Raw genomic sequence first — 12,503 nt, 5'->3', positions numbered from 1 at the left:
ACATAATTAGAAAAAACTACTTTAAACTTCATATGGAACCAAAAAAGAGCCCACATAGCCAAGACAATCCCAAGCAAAAAGAAAAAAGCTGGAGGCATCATGCTACCTGAATTCAAACTATACTACAAGGCTTCAGTAACCAAAACAGCATGGTACTGGTACCAAAACAGATATATAGACGAATGGGACAAAACAGAGGCCTCAGAAATAACACCACACATGTACAACCATCTGATCTTTGACAAACCTGACAAAAACAAGCAATGGGGAAAGGATTCCCTATTTAATACATGGTGCTGGGAAAACTGGCTAGCCTTACACCTTATACAAAAATTAACTCAAGATGGATTAAAGACTTAAATGTTAGACCTAAAACCATAAAAACCCTAGAAGAAAACTTAGGCAATACCATTCAGGACATAGGCAAGGGCAAAGACTTCACAACTAAAACACCAAAAGCAATGCCAACGCAAGCCAAAACTGACAAATGGGATTTAATTAAACTAAAGAGCTTCTGCACAGCAAAAGAAACTATCATCAGAGTGAACAGGCAACCTACAGAATGGGAGAAAATTTTTGCAATCTCTCCATCTGACAAAGAGCTAATATCCAGAATCTACAAAGGACTTAAACAAACTTACAAGAAAAAAACAAACAACCCCATCAAAAAGTGGGCAAAGGATATGAACAGACACTTCTCAAAAGAAGACATTTATGCAGCCAACAAACATGAAAAAAAGCTCATCATCACTGGTCATTAGAGAAATGCAAATCAAAACCGCAATGAGATACCATCTCACACCAGTTAGAATGGTGATCATTAAAAAGCCAGGAAACAACAGGTGCTGGAGAGGATGTGGGGAAATAGGAACACATTTGCACTGTTGGTGGGAGTGTAAATTAGTTCAACCATTGTGGAAGACAGTGTGGCAATTCCTCAAGAATCTAGATCCAGAAATACCATTTGATGCAGCAATCCCATTACTGGGTATATACTCAAAGGATTATAAATCATTCTGCTATAAAGACACATGAACATGTATGTTTATTTTTGGCACTACTCATAATAGCAAAGACTTGGAGCCAACCCAAATGCCTGTCAATGATAGACTGGATAAAGAAAATGTGGCACATATGCACCATGGAATACTATGCAGCCATAAAAAGGATGAGTTCATGTCCTTTGCAGGGACATGGATGAAGCTGGAAACCATCATTCTCAGCAAACTAACACAAGAACAGAAAACCAAATGCTCCATGTTCTCACTCATAAGTGGGAGTTGAACAATGAGAACGCACGGACACAGGGAGAGGAACATCACACACTGTGGCCTGTCATGGGGTGGGGGGCTGGGGTAGGGATAGCATTAAGACAAATGCCTAATGTAGATGACAGGTTGATAGGTGCAGCAAACAACCATGGCTTGTGTATACCTATGTAATAAACCTGTAAGTTCTGCACATGTACCTTCAAACTTAAAGTATTAAAAAAATGCAAAGGTTATCTCTCCAAGTTGGAGCCCAGAGCAAAGGTAAAGGAGAAAGTATTTAATGTCCAGGCTGTTAATTAACTAAATGATTTTACTGTATGTATTTCCACTGCATAAACACCAACATTTAATTAACCCATTACACAGCTCAGGCACATCTAACTCTAGCTTGGACTCTGGGGCCAGAAGGACTGTTCAAATCCCAGCTTGGCCACTTACTGACAGTGTGATCTTTGGCAGATGGGACTAACAGGGGTGCATGTTCCATAGGAATGTTGTGATGATTAAAAGCAGATGAAATTCACATGGCAAATTGCATGAGTGGGACACCTCACTTAGCCTTACCTACTTTTTGTTATTTACTATTTACTCTCACCACTCCAAATCTTCAAGCCCTATCCAGAGTCATGTCACACTCAGAAGACACCTCAAAAAACCAGGCTACCTCTCCCTTCTTTGAAACTCAGTTTTGGAATCTTTTTGGTATTTATTTGGGTTTCCAACCTTCCAGTAACACTTTCTAACACCTAAACATAACTCTGGAGTTTGGCTTTTGGTGACATCTTCTCTTCCCCTATGTTCTAAGCAACTTTCTTTTATTTAAGAGTCTCCTCTATTTCCCTCCAACTTTTCATTCCTGGTCCTCTCTTTCCCTAATTTTCTCTCTCCAAGGCCAGAGATTGAAGAGGAAATTCCCATCAAGTTTAGAAAATGTGAAATGTGGTCAGGCGGGGGGAAGGAGAAAGGGAAGAAATCACATCTTTATGATTCCTTTATTTTATCTCCACACACATAAATTCAGCACTTGGTAAGTAATTCCCTACCCTGTCCTGGTCTGTAATTTCTCAACCTTCTTTGAATCCCCTTTGAACAATATAAGTATTTCCTTCCATGACCCACCCCAATTTTATTCAAAACTTCAAAATAAATGGGACATCATGACTAAAAACATATTAAAACTATGGTCACCTGCTGGACCCAACCCACAGATTCTGGCCAAACAATGGATGAAAGAACACACTCAAACACAGTTATCCAGTGAAAGAGTGGGCTAGTGGACCAGGCCATGCACAGACCCCGAGGAGGGTGCTGTAAAGAGTCAGAAGCCACAGCCCTGACCAGCTGGCACTGCAGGACTTTATTTAGAACAGATTTAATGACAGAGGCTTTGAGTCAACACACTTGGGGATAATCAACATGGTCGCCTTCCCCAGAGAGAGCAGTCCTGTGTGCGGATGATTAAAGGCCAGTTTCCGAGGCATAAGTAAACTAACTTATCCAGATCAGTTTCTTTACATCCCCTTGTTATCTAACCCACGCTCTTAAGAGAATTCAGGTGCCTTCAGCTAAACCCCCTTCTGAAACCATGCAAACCCCGGGCCTTCCAAGAAGGTTTGCATCTTTCTACAATTTTTCCCACCACCCTGACCGATCTCCTACAGTCACCTTAGAATATGCCTATCCAGACTACACAAGCACCCTGAGAAATGTGAAACCTCTCCCTTGGCCCCCTCTCCAGTCCCAGGGAGTTGGCAATCACTGCCTGGGTTTAATGGTCTTCTTCAACAGAATGTGCTCTAAATTTGTGAGTTTCCTGGCCAGAGTTGGCCCTGTCGGTGTAAGCTCCTAAATCTGGTGACCATTTCTATCTGATTCTGTTTGGTTTGTGTTTCATCCAGAATAGTACCTTACATAAGCACTTACATCCGATTCTTGAAACAGATTTCTTGGCAAATATTGGGTATGGTTAAGAGAATACATTCGGTGTCATGCCATGCACAAGACAGCTACATTTCCTGGCCTCTATGGCAATCAGGTTGGGACCAGGTTGACAAGGTTCTGGCCATTTGACAGAGGTGGATGTGATATACGCCACTTACAAGCCTGTTCCCAAAATGTCCCACACTATGTTCCACACTCTTTCTTTACTAGTTGGGCAATCAGATAGAAAAGATCTAGGAGAGAACTTCAAGAAGGCTCTGGGGAGTTATGGAGCTACAAGATAGAAAGAGCCTGGATCCCTGAGTCACAGCTAGGAGGAGATTGCCCAAGAGAGCTGCCCAACTCATATTCACTGTGAGGTGAGGGAGAAATGAATCCTTGTTGCATTAAGCCACAGAGATTTGGGGGGTTCTTTGCTATAGTAGCTAGTGTTAATTAACCTAATACATTTTTAAATTTCTTAGAATATAATAAGGGCTACATAAATGTTAGTTTTTATAGCTTATTATTTTTCTATCCACTAATATTTATTGTGTCTTACAGGTAATATTGTATGTTTCCCACAACACCTTAGGTGGGTGCCCAGGCCTTGCTCTCTCTCACCAGAAGGCCTTTATCGATGTTGTTTTCTCTGGCTTACCTGTTCCTTCTTCCCCTCTCCACATAGTCAACACTACTTATCATTAAGATCAAAGCTCAGGCGTGCTCCTACTCATCAAAACCCTCCCTAGCTCCCTAGACTAGATCAGTGTTCCCTATTACATGATCTCATAAATCCCTAAACATCTCCTATGTGGTACTTATGACAGTTTGTCATTGCATGACTATGTAATTCTTTGGTGAGCATCTCTCTTCCTCAACATAGAATAAGCACCAAGACTGCAGGGGCCATCTTATCCGATTCGCTGTGATATTCCCTGGGCCTAGCCCGATGCCTGGCTACAAGATGTGCTCAAAACGTATTTGACTGTACGGGTGTATCTGCACAGGATGGGCCTCACAGGCTTTCTGCCTCTTAGTGAGGTCAACTGTCAGTGTTAAATCTGGTCTTTATCTTCACAAGTTTAGAAACTTAATTTTTCATGGAAGCCCAGCACCTGGAACATGATTCCCGATAACTACACTTAGGGGATATCTACTTCCTGACTGTGAGGTCCCTGGGAAAGTAAGTTAGTGAGCATTCAGAGCACATTTGATGACTAAAGAAAGAGGATGGTTTTGAGAGGAATTCACTTCTCTTAGGCTGGAAAATTAACCTCGTTTTCTTAAAGAGTGCATGTTTCTTCTAGACATAGCTTTTTTCTCCCACCATTAGATCCATTAAAATCATGCTTAGTAAGGCCATGGCATATAATAAGAGCTCAATAAATATCTGAATACATATCTGTGGGTCTCACTGGTTGAATGACTGACAAATGGTCTTATGCTTTGGCTCTCCATTTCTAGACCCCATGTAGTGATTGCCTTTTGTTACAGCATCACTTGTCCCTGGATTTCTACCATAGAAGTTTGAGAAGAACTAGTGAATATGAGCCAGACCTACAAGATCATAAATTCCTTGAAGTTAAGAATCATCATCAAAAAGAAAAAGAAAATCATTATCATCATCATCAGGGCCAACACTTTTCATGTACTTATCCAAACCAGGCACTGTGCTGAGCCCTTTAAAACTGTCATCTCATTAATCCTTATAACAATCATGTGAGTAGTGTCCCTGTTTATTTTTATTTTATTTTTGCTTTTTGGTTTGTTTTTAGAGACATTCTCATTCTGTCACCTAGGCTGGAGGGCATTTCCACAATCATAGCACATTGCAGCCTCAAACTCCTGGGCTCAAGTGATCATCCGGCCTCAACCCACACCCCACCCAAGCAGGACTGTAGGCCTGAGCCATCATACCCAGCTAATTTTTTTTGTTTTTTGAGACAGGGTCTCACTCTGTCACCCAGGCTGGAGTGCAGTGGTGTGATCTCAGCTCACTGCCTCCTGGAACTCCCAGGCTCAGGTGATCCTCCCACCTCGGACTTCCAGGTAGCTAGGACTACAGGTGCACACCACCACATCTGGCTAATTTTTTGTAGAGATGGGGTTTTGCCATGTTGCCCTGGCTGGTCTCAAATTCCTGGACTCCAGCAATCTGCCCACCTCAGCTTCCCAAAGTGCTGGGATTACAGGCATGAGTCACCGCACCCAGCCCCTCACAGTTAATTTTTAAATTTAGTAGTTCTCTTTTACAGATGAGGAAATGAAACTCAGTCATGATAAAGGAACAGGTGAAAGGTCACCCAGCTAGTAAGTGGCAGAGACAAGACTTGAACTCAAGCCTGTCTCACTATGGAGCCTGTATTCTCATGCACTGTGTATAGTGCATTCCAGACTGTATTCATCTTGGTATCCCTATAGCACCTGAAAATCAGCATTATACTATGCCTTCCAAACGGGTATATAGTCAATTATTGGTTGCAAGCAGCAGAAAACAACTCTGATTATTGTAAACAGAAAAGAGATTACAAGGCCACTTTGAATTTATAAGAAGCAACAAACAGATTATAAAAATGAAGATAGGGACAGGGTGTACAGTATAGTGACTATACTAATAAAAATGTACTGTATATTTTAAATTTGCCTTCACATACATGCACACATGTACACACAGAAAGGTAACTATATGGGCAAAAAAAAAAAAATAGACACAGAGGCCCAAGAAGCAGAATACAAGATAATCATCTTTGAGCAGGAACAATCCTACCAGGATGCCTTGGCCAAATCCTTCCAGTGCACATGGATTCTAACTTTCCATTCATCTTTGCCTCACACCACACATTTATTCCAAATATAAAGTCTAGGGTGAGAGCATCTGATTGGCCAGCCCTTCATTTGCCTTTGTGCTAACTAAAAGCATGTTGGGGAAGAGGTTAGTCTCTAGACCTTCCTACTTCCCTAGAGGGAGGCGTAGCTTGCTGTGACTGACGCAGTGGGAATTTCCCCCAAATAGAGGGAAGGCATAGATGCTAGGCTGCCACAAACACTGACAAATGTCCACCACAACAGGTGTGCATTAACTCAGGCCTACCACAATCCCTGAATTGCAATTTATGTCACATTTTAGTCCCCTTGCTGATACTAGAGAAACCCCAGAAGCATGATTACAAGTCATCATTTAGCATAGTTTAAGCACATGATTCATTTTCATTTTTATTTTAGAAGGTGGCATTTTCTGACCCACCTTGGAGATGCGCCCTCTGAGGAGCCTGCAGCCTCCTGCACCTGAAGAAAGTGGCCCACTCATGAAAACGCCCGGGCTCCCAGATGGGGAGAACCATCTCCACCAGAGGGGGATCCAGATCCCGTGGAGAAGAATTTTTTTTATTGTTTTTAGATAAACTGTCTTCAAATAGTGCAGCACGGGCACTTCCTGCCTCGATGGAAATTCAGCACACTTCCTGCTGCTCACCTGCCCCATCTGTGTTTATCTTCTGCCTCAATCATGTGAAGGCCAAATGGGTGACATGAGTGCAACTGGGCCAGCTGTGGCTGGGGGCAGCAACAGCTCCATGTTTTGAGGCCAGATGGAGGCTGCTTTGGTCTAGGAGGTGGAGGGGAGCCAGTGGCTGCTTCAGGCCTCCCTGTGTGGAGTGCTTGGAGCTGGAAGTAGAAGCAGGGCCCAACTGGGGGCTCCATTGGATGAAGCACACCATCCCATCCAAAAGCCTGCTCCCAATGTCCTCACTGAGCTCTCTTTGTTTCTTTCTGTTTCTTCTATATGTATACATATCAAATATGTGTGTGTGTGTGTGTCTATGTGTGTGAAACAGAAAGAAGCAAAGAGTCCTTTGCACTTTATCAAAGATACTCTACTAATTCCTTTACACTTTTATCAAAGATATTCACTTGTCAGGGACACTAGAGCAGTGTCCAGGCTGCGTGTAACATCAGCTGGGAAGCTTTTATAAATTAAAACAACTATAAAATAGTTGCAGGCATTTTCAAGTTTTTATTAGGCCTCATAAAAACTTGAAAATGTCTATAAGACACCTACACTACAGGTCTCCATGGCTCTCTGCAAAACATGACCAAGCTCAAAAAGACACACAAGGTTAGAAGACACCACAGATTTGGCAACAGCCCATGATCCTTGGGTTTATCTCCCCTCAGAGTGGCTCCTTAAAGTGACACTGGCACTTTTCTGAAACGCTTTCCTGCAGGTTCTTGAGCACACTCTAATGGAAGCTCTCTCTCAGAATTATGCACATGAGAGTGTCATTGTAGAATGCTTTTTAGCATATCCACCACAGGTATAATGAAACACAGGCTACATACTGATAAAATGGAAGGACCAAATGAAACAAGCCTATTCATACGCATTTCTGTGTCTCTTTGCATCTGTGGTTTTCAGACTTTAGTGTGCATCAGAATCGCCCAGAGGACTTGTTAAAACACAGATTGCTAGGCCGCACCCCAGAGTTTCAGATTCAGTAGGTCTGAGATGAGGCCCCAGGAGCTGCAGCAAGTAAAACGGGCAGCAACAGCTACTGCATCACCTGAGGCCCATTTGCGACAGTCTCTGCTCTGTGTGATAAAAAAGATCACATTTTCCTTTCCTCTAGGTCTGATGTGAGGCTGGCTTGTTTTACATTGGGCACCTCTGAGAAAGGTATCAGGAAAAAGGCAGACAAAGCAGAAGTGCCTGAAATGATATTTATTAATTTGGATTCTGAGTAGCTAAATTGAAACTTGATTGTGCCCTTACCCCTAGCTCCTCCTGGGCCTGGAGCAAGGACAGGCTACGTCTGAGGCAGCAGGCATTAGAAGGAGTAGGATCGGGTTAGGGCTAGTTTTAGGGCAAATGAGGTACCTCCATCCTTACCGTCCAGCTATGTAGTAACAAATTAGCCTCTTCTAGATGGTCTGAAGTCTATTATATAAAGTTTGGCTTGTATAAGTGTTTCTAAAAGTGTTTTATCATGAAAAATTTTAAACACATGGAAACTTAGGAAGAATAGTACAATGAACACCTATATATACCCAGGAACAAAATTCAATTATTATTAAAATTTTGCTTCTTGTTTCTTGGCTCACTACAACCTCTGCATCCCAGGTTCAAGTGATTCTTGTGCCTCGAGCCTCCCGAATAGCTGAGATCGTGGGCATGCACCACCACAATCCTGCTAATTTTTGTAATTTTTTAATAGAGACAGGGTTTCTCCATGTTGGCTACCCCTGGCCTCAAATGATCCACCCACCTCAGCCTCCCAAAGTGCTGGGGTTACAGGCGTGAGCCACTGCGCCTGGCCCATTTGTTTCATTTATATATATGATCTATATTTTTTGCTGACATTGTCTCCAAAAAAGTAAGGACATCTGCACAGTCACAATGTCATTATCACCTAAACATTAACAGTATTCCCCAATATTGCCTTATATCATTTCTTCCTTTTATCCCCAAAATGTTTTATGGATATTGTTTCTTTGAGTCACACACAGAACCTAGGCAAGGTCAGGGCCAGGGTGATACGGGTTAAAAGGACTCCAGAAAACTCAGTAATCAAGAGTAATAATATTGTAATGCAATATTTCAAAAAGTCCAATTGGCTAACTACAGCCCATAGGCCAGCTGCGTGTTTTTGCAGGAAAAGTTTTATGGGGCTGGGATTAGCATGAGATAAGTGAGGCAGGGTTGTACAAATGTAGGCTCTCTTTTTTTTTTTTTTTTTTTTTTGGAAACAGAGTGTCACTTTATTGCCCAGGCTGAAGTGCAGTGGCATGATCTCAGCTCACTGCAATCTCCACCTCCTGAGTTCAAGCGATTCTCCTGCCTCAGCCTCCCGAGTAGCAGGGAATATAAGGCATGTGTCACCATGTCCGGCTAATTTTTGTAGTTTTAGTAGAGATGGAGTTTCACTATGTTGGCCAGGCTGGTCTCGAACTCCTGACCTCAGGAGTGTACATGCACTACACAATATAGGTCCAGACAAGAAAAACTAATAACTGGCAGAAGTATGGGGTGAAAAAATAAATTAATATTTCTAGATATTGAAACACCTCTTTCAAAAACTATATTTCACATAGGCAAAAAGTTAAGCAAAGATAAAGAACATTTGAATAAACCTGATCTAATAAGCATAAATAGAATTGATCACTCATAAGAACTACATTTTTTTGAGTACATGTGAAACATTCACTAAAATTGACCTGGGTGCAGTTGCTCACGCCTGTAATCCCAGCACTTTGGGAGGCTGAGGTGGGTGGATCACCTGAGGTCAGGAGTTCGAGACCAGCCTGACCAACATGGTGAAATGCCGCCTCTACTAAAAATACAAAATTAGTTGGGCATGGTGGTGCATGCCTGTAATCCCAGCTACTTGGGAGGTTGAGGCAGAAGAATCGCTTGAACCTGGGAGGCGGAGGTTGTAGTGAGCTGAGATGGTGCCATTGCAGTCCCACTTGGGCAACAAGCAAAACTCTGTCTCAAAAAATAATAATAATAAAATTGACCTGAACTAGACAACAGAGAAAACCTCAAGGAGGTCCAAAAAGTTCATATCATGTAGACTTTCTCTGACTATAATGTAATAAAATTAAAAATGAATTTTGAAAATTCCCTTTAAAAGTTCCATGTAATTGTAAACTAAAACGTGTGTCTAAAAAAAGTTTACATAAAGAAGAAATCATAAGGAAAATTATTAAATATTTAGAACTAAACAAAAATGAAAGCATTTTGTGTCTTTCTAATGCTGTAATTAGAAGGGAATTTGTAGGTATAGATACATTAATTTAAAAACTAGAAAGCTTTTCCTTTTCTTTAATGAGATAAGTGTTTAACTGAAAATTTAGAAACAAAACAATAGAGTTAGCCTAAAGAAACAAGATGGAAGGGAATGATAATCAATAAAATAGAGAACAAAATATTATAAAGAAGATTGATAAAACAAAAAATAATTCTCCAAAAGACTGATCATGGGGAGGAGAGTGAGAGAGACTAAGGAAATTCAAAGTACTATGACACAGAATGAAAAGGAGAGAGTATACAGTCAAAAAGGGGATTTAAATTTTAAGAAAAATATACTATAAACTATATGCCGGTAAAATTTAAAATCTAGATGACGATAAATTGCTAGAAGGGTATAAAATGCCAAAATTTGCATAAGAAGAAACATAAAATTTGAATATTGAAATAAAATGAAAGAAAATAAATAGGTAGGCTGGGTGCAGTGGTTCACACTTGTAATCCCAGAACTTGGGGAGGCCAAGGTGGGCAGATTGCTTGAGCCTAGCAGTTCAAGACCAGCCTGGACAATATAGTGAAACCCCATCTCTATCAAAAAATACAAAAATTAGCTGGGTGCAGTGGTGCACACCTGTAGTTCCAGCTACTAGGGAGGCTGAGGTGGGAGGATCCCTTGAACCTGAGAGCCAAGATTGGGTCACTGCACTCCAGCCTGGGCGACGACAGAGTGAGATGACCCTGCCTCAAAAACAAACAAACAAAAACAAAACAAAACAAAAGACCAGGTGTGGTGGCTTATGCCTGTGATCCCGGCATTTTGGGAGGCCAAGGCAGGTAAACCACTTGAGCTCAGGAGTTCGAGACCAACCTGGGCAACATAGTAAGATCCCCATCTCTACAAAAAATACAAAAATTAGCTGGATGTCATGGCATGCACCTGTGGTCCCAGCTATTTGGGAGGCTGAGGCGGGAGGATCACTTGAGCCCAGAAGACAGAGGTTGCTTTGAGCTGAGATCACACTGCTGCATGCCAGCCTGGGCAACAGAGCAAGACGCTGTCTCAAAAAGAAAAAAACAGAAAGAAAGAAGAAAAAAAAGAAAAGAAAAGAGAAAAGAAAAAGGAAAGGAGGGAGGGAGAGAGAGAGAAAGAAAGAAAAGAAAGAAAAAGAAAAAAGGAAGAAAAAGAAAAGAAAGAAAGAGAGGAAAGAAAGAAAGAAAGAGAAAGAAAAAGAAAGAGAAGGAAGGAAGGAAGGAAGGAAAGGGAAATTGGCAATCAAGATATCCTCCACCATCCCTCAAATTCTCTGGCCTTGATAATTCCATAGGTAAGTTTCACCACACTTGCGAGGAATAAAACCCCATATCTTGTGCAGGTTTTTCCAGGAAATAAAAATAGAAAGTTACCCAAATCATTCTGTGGAACTGGTATAAACTTGATTCTAAAGTCATATAAAACAGCAAAAGAAAATAAAATTATAGGCTCATTTTACTTATCAGCAAAGATAGGAAAATTCAAAATAAAATATTAGTAAAGCAAATACAAAAGAGGACAAAAAGTAGGTCTTATCAAAGTAATTTGACATTAGAATATTAATCAATATAAAAGAAAAACATAGTTATCTCAGTAAATGCAAAAAAAGCATTTGGCAAAGGTAAACAGCTCTTTATGGTTTTTTTTAAAAACTATCAGGAAGTTAGGAATAGGTCCGTGTGTGGTGGCTCACGCCTGTAATTCCAGCACTCTGGGATGCCGAGGTGGGTGGATCACTTGAGGCCAGGAGTTCAAGACCAGCCTGGCCAACATGGTGAAACCCCATCTCTACCAAAAATACAAAAATTAGCTGGGTATGCTGGTGGGCACTGGTAATCCCAGCTACTCGGAGGCTGAGGTGGGAGGATCACTTGAACCCAGAGGTGGAGGAGGCTGCAGTGAGCTGAGATTGTGCCACTGCACTCCAGCCTGGGTGATAGAGTGAGACTCCACCTCAAAAAAAAAAAAGAAAAGTTAGGAATAGAATATCCTCCTTAACTTGACATCTACTAAAAACCTGCAGAGTCATAAAAAATGATGAGTTCATGTCCTTTGTAGGGACATGGATGAAATTGGAAATTATCATTCACAGTAAACTATCTCAAGGACAAAAAACCAAACACCACATGTTCTCACTCATAGATGGGAATTGAACAATGAGAACACATGGACACAGGAAGGGGAACATCACACTCTGGGAACTGTTGTGGGGTGGGGGGAGGGGGGAGGGATAGCATTAGGAGATATACCTAATGCTAAATGACGAGTTAATGGGTGCAGCACACCAGCATGGCACATGTATACATATGTAACTAACCTGCACATTGTGCACATGTACCCTAAAACTTAAAGTATAATAATAATAATAAAATAATAATAATAATCAGAATTAGAGTAATTGGGATATCCATCTCTTCAAACATTTGTCTTTTCTTTGTGCTGGGAATATTACACATCTTCTCTTCTAGCTATTGTGAAGAATAAAATAAATTATTTGTAACTGTAATATTTATATTATAAATATACTTTACTA

Source organism: Pan paniscus, chromosome 19 (genome assembly GCF_029289425.2).
Source record: "Pan paniscus chromosome 19, NHGRI_mPanPan1-v2.0_pri, whole genome shotgun sequence".
Taxonomy (NCBI): domain Eukaryota; kingdom Metazoa; phylum Chordata; class Mammalia; order Primates; family Hominidae; genus Pan; species Pan paniscus.
This window is presented reverse-complemented; position numbering follows the sequence as displayed.